The sequence below is a fragment of the Homalodisca vitripennis genome, unplaced genomic scaffold, assembly GCF_021130785.1.
Source record: "Homalodisca vitripennis isolate AUS2020 unplaced genomic scaffold, UT_GWSS_2.1 ScUCBcl_5454;HRSCAF=12175, whole genome shotgun sequence".
Taxonomy (NCBI): Eukaryota; Metazoa; Arthropoda; class Insecta; order Hemiptera; family Cicadellidae; genus Homalodisca; species Homalodisca vitripennis.
In genome coordinates, this window is record NW_025781567.1 from 28,987 (window position 1) to 34,791 (window position 5,805).

The window sequence follows — 5,805 nt, forward strand, 5'->3', positions numbered from 1 at the left end:
ATTGGTCACATTCGACACTAAAATATAGAGTAAAACCATAAGGAATGTGCCTCTGAATCTTGGTTGTAGTCGATCTTTGTGGATTGTTCTTGCATGTCGGAATTTTTTCTAATATGCTCTCAAAGTCCATATAAATTACGTACGGATGGTTAAATTTCTTTTGATAATTAGTAAATTTAGTTGTTTGACCTGGAAATGGCATAATTGGCTTACAAACTTCATGATTTTTACAAATTTCTAAGTGATCTGTTAAATCTCCAGATTTGTAAAAATGGCTTAAAACATCTTCTACACAAAAATTTTCTTTCTTTATGTTTAGACAACTGCGAAGAAACAAGCTTATTTAAATCGGTTATCAAAACATAATGAGATTTATCATCTTGTTTAACATACAATAAATCAATGTTTGTTTCAGCGTCATATTTTTCAGAAATTTGTAACGGAACAATGTTAATATTTTCATCAAAACTGTAGACATTGATAGACATTGTTGGATACTTATACTTGGAATTGTAGCTTCGTTTTTCAAATATTTGTATATCTTTCAGAGACATTGGATACTCAAAACCTGAAAATATTTCGTCATTCACAAATTTTTCGTATTGCTTTACACGTTCACAGTCTCTTTCTGGTTTTTCAACAGCACATCTTATTGAGTAAATAAAGCAAAAATCATCTCTATTTTTTATATTTATACAAGCTTTTTTATCTTTGATATTCTTTGGTAAATCGATGTATGATCCTGCATTCATCATTTCGTGTTTGTTAAGGCTCAAAACTAGTTGTTTACAACTTTTAAATGTCCATCCGGAACCTTTTATTTGGATTATTCGTTTGTTCTCGATGTGTTAATTTATTAAATTGCTTAGTAATAAAGTCGTTTACGTCAAAGATTTCGTCTGCTTTGATAGTAAAATACATTAGACATGTTTGCGGTTCACCATTCACTAAAGTTCGTTCGTATTCACATTCCAAAGAGAGATAGCCCTTCATATTTTTTAACATTTTCTTGAAATTTCTCGATTAAACTTTTAATTTCTGACCGCATAATTGAAAGATATTTGTAAATTGACATGGAATTGTCGTTCAAGTTTGTTAAAATGTATTGCTTGAAAAGACCGTGTATTGAGGATAAAACTTCTACATCAATGATATTTTCGGATTTTACTTTAAGAGTTTTATCAATTTCTTCGATCATTTCAGACTTGGTTTTATCGTTAGTACCGATAGCCAACTTTTCAGCTATTGAATGAAGTTTTTCATCATTAAATAGGTCGAGATTTTTTCTTTTCAACTTTGAAATTTCTCTTTAATTCACGTAATTTCTCAATATTAAACATGTTTTCGTGATCGGCAATTTTATTTTCTCTAGCCCATTGTCTTAAATAATTTAGTTCATTATCGTAAATTTGCTTGTTTTTTTCGTGACTTTTAGAATTATAATGGCGATCATAGTTTTTTCTTAAAATTTCTTTTTTGCAGAACGGACATGATATTTTTTTCGCGCTCCATTTAGATAGAAAAAATTTATTTAACTAAATGGTGCTTGTAAACCAACGATTGCGCCTCTCACGGCCGTGATATCACTACGGATATGACGCAGGCGAAGCGATTATCGTGATGGTCGGTCTGTAGTAGCACACCTCGACTGTCATTGAAGAATTTTTCCTTTATTCGTAGCAGATTTGACAACATTTTTACAAAGCACAGCTTAAGAAAGTTAGAAGCTCAGATTCGGTTAATTTTTCATTCCACAGAGTAGATAGTAAATGTACCGATCGCTTTTGGAGACGAACGACTGTAGATTCGGTTAATTTTTCATTGAGATTTGCTGTGTTATTTCTCAGCTTCCTTTATGGTACATTGAACAGTATTTTACATTGCTTTTCGGTCGGCTCCGAAAGTGCGCCAGGAACCCCATATTATTATCTACTTATATATATATATATATATATATATATATATATATATATATATATATATATATGTGTGTGTGTGTGTGTGTTGTGTGTGTGTGTGTGTGTGTTTATATATAATACTTTACAGGGTTCTTGCTATTATTTTACGTTAATATTATCATAGTAGTAACAGGTGCGTGCGGACGAAGTACAATTTTAATTAATATTAAATAAATTACTATAAATCTGGGTATTTCGGGATCCACCCACCTATTAGTTAGCTGAAAAGAGATCTTCCACATAACGTATATTCATGTATTGCACACATATACATTTCTGTCATAAATTGCACAACTGGAATTCATGTAACAGCTGATGATGTTCGTTTATTTGAAAAAAATTTTTATGTTGTATAAAAGTTTTTCAAAAATATAAAGCTAGCAACATCAGAGTGGGGTGTGGAAAAGGAAATTCACACTCAACAATCACTATGAGACTATTCTATAAAAATTTTGATATATACTGTATATAGGAATCTAAATCATTAGTATTATAATTAACAAAATAGGTTTCTTCTATAAATACAATAATTATGAAGCTCAATACTGTGTTATAGGTAAATGAGACTACAAATGTACAAATATGTGTAGATGCAGTATATAAATCTCTGGCAAAAACATAATGTTCTTATGTTTTCCATTAAAAGCCGGTATAATAGTAGAGTTTCTAACCTACACTCTGCTGACTACATAAACTTACAGAAAACATTGTTTACACTAGATATACTCATGCATTTACAGGGTTTAGGAACTCTACGGCAATATTTTGTTGAACTGTAATCCGACAAGAAAAATATTTTTGTGTTCGTCAAGAAATCCGCCTCTGATGGGCCCGTCGCAAGATATTTGAAGTATATCTGTGTGTTTGTGGAGATTTTAAAAGTGTATACTGTGTTCCATTAAAAAACGGTGTATTATATATTTGTTTCAATTGCCCCAAATTTTGAAGCATGAAATTATCGTGGAAACTTTCAGTGACATGACAAAGAGTAGAGATTAAAATCATTGATAAGTTTGAGACATCCTAAACAGAATTTGTTCACTCAATACAGAACGAGCTAAAGTATCAAACAGAAAAGTTACAAAGGCTCAAATACGCAGAAAGTGAAACAGCTCGAGAGTTGAAAATCTACTTTACATCACATTTTGATGTCAGAGCTTCGTCAATAGCAATCCAGTGATTCCATCAACTTCTCTTCCGAACTTTAGTGGCTCCTTTTCAAGACGTTAACTTCTTACAATATCATTATAATATTTTCGCTTTGAAAATTTGGAGAAAAAAGAAAAACAAATCATTTAAGATATTTCACTTCAGCGCCTGTTTATGATGACATGTTTATAACCCACTTATATCCGCGTGGTAACAAGTGCAACAGATTTTTTACGGAGAGACAGAGTGGGCCTCCTTTTAAATATCGCTTCTTTTTTGGGAGGCAGAAAACCAGAACCGATGGTCACAATGACGTAATTTTCACAGTATGTTTCAAACAAAATTTCTAATGATTTAGTTCGTTTAGTTCCCGGTAATTAGAATTCTTCCTAAAATAATGGTCTCTGGAAAATACCAAAATTTATTTTATTCTGCTATTTTTCCTTAGCTTCCATGATTGCTCATAAAGACAAACTTAAAAAATATTAGGTACTTACTCAGTCAATCCCACGGTGTAATATGCATCACAATCGAATTCAGTTTTTTCTTTTATACTATTGAAGTTTTCTTTCACAACTTATTTAGATCTGTTATTTTACCTAAAATATCGTACGGACAGAGAGACAGACAGGCATAAACAATTTTTTTCCCAGTTCCACGAGTCCTGGCTTCCTTAGAATTGGTCCAATTAATTGCAAAATTGAATTTTAAAGTATTGAATGAATGAATTTCTCGCCAGTTTTATGGCAATTCTGACATAAAAAGTGTCTGCATATAATCTTGGTTTTACATGTTTCTTTTTAAGAAAGATTCATAGAAAATAATTGTTTTGCGATTAGCGTAATTTCCCAGTAACTTTGAAGTTTTACGAAACTCATGAGTTTTTCACACGAAGGTACAACATTTAACATACCTTTTCAACATTTTTTATGTAAGGCAACATAATGAAATAACATTTTAATAGCTATCAGTCCCGTTTTATGACATATAAATCTAAATACAATCATGACTATAACCCATCAGTAAAATTCAAATCCTTGAAAAACCAGCATAAATTAAAAACTATAACGAATACTACAAATTAATAAGTTGGATTTTAAAAATTACGAATTAGAAACTACGTACAGAATAATTTTAAATCGGAAATTTGGCTTGATTTTACGGGAAATTAAAATTACCTATAGATGTGTTATAATATTTATATAATAAAATGCCAGTTGAAATCTGTAGAATATTGATTGTAAATATATATTTTCCATCTCAAAAATCACCTGTAATAAACGTCTACCTCTTTATAAAGCCGCCTAAATTCACAAAAGAAATAAACAGTGAAAAGCGTGTAGTAGAATAAAACGACTGACAAGTAGCTCGTGGCTGAGTGACGATAAAAGAGGGAGTAAAGTTACAATATGTTACAAAGTTATGTGAGAGATCGATACGTTGCAGTGTTATATACTCGTACCAATCATTCAGTGTTGAACAAAGCAAGCCATAAAATGCTCCAAAATTCCTTTTCAAAAATATAGTCAAGTTCAAAGAGTAACAGGATCCAACAATTTTGTATTTTTCTGTTATGAAGTCACAAAAATATTTGAAAATTAATCTCTGATTTAGTGTTACAATATCCGTATTGTAGATATAAATTAATGTGGTTTTTACAATTTTACCTTCTTAAATAAGTATATTTTAAAACTTTTATAATTGCAAATTTACCAATCGAGCTCTGCCTGAATACATTTGTATTAAAAAATTTAAAAAAAACCATTACATGTCAAAATACCTGTAAAACTGAAAAATGTAATAATTTTTAATATTGAGCCAATTAACCCACATAGGCTACTAAATGTGTAATTGTTATTTTTCTCTTACTTTAAATCATACTGAATTTAAATGTTTAATTTAGGAATTTTAACAAAAAATACACATAATTTAAGCACCAAAGAAAAATTATTATTAAACGAAATTTCAGGAATCTGTTTGTCTTTAAACGTATTTTAGTGCGATATTAACATTCAAAGTTTAGTTCCTTACTACAATAAATTATTATAGTTGCCTTTTTCAAATGTACCCTTAAAACAGATAAAATAAATTTGCATGGGGACCTCAATAAAAAAAGTGCTTTTTAACCTATTTTAAATATTAAAAAAAATGCTTTTGAGCGTACTTCAGGGTCATTCCAAATTATAAAGTATAATTATAATTATACTTTTTGAAACGATGTTTTTACTGGTTGATCCAAAAATTTGTGTATTATAGTATGGATTGAAATGTTATGTTATATAATAGATATATAGTATATATATATATATATAAAACAAGGAGCCTTCGTAACCTAATTAGATACTTTTTATTCCCGAAAAACCGGTTAATAAGGCATAACTATTTAAACGTACACTTGAACTCACTCAACAATAGCAATGGACCTGACTTACATTATAATTTTAGTTAACAGTTGTTTAAATCACTCAATATTAATGTATCCATTAATAATTTAATTACCTTTTTGAAATCCGCTTTGTGTTAGAAGTCGATATATCTGAGGCTGTCCATCACAACTAATGAGATTTGTACCATCACAAGCAGCCAGATTGTAATTTGATATATTCCAGTTCTACATTCCTGGCCTTCATTCGCTCTTTGAATAGCCTCAATAATTTAATTTGAAACAGAGCCTGCCTACAAGTTTCTATACAAGTAA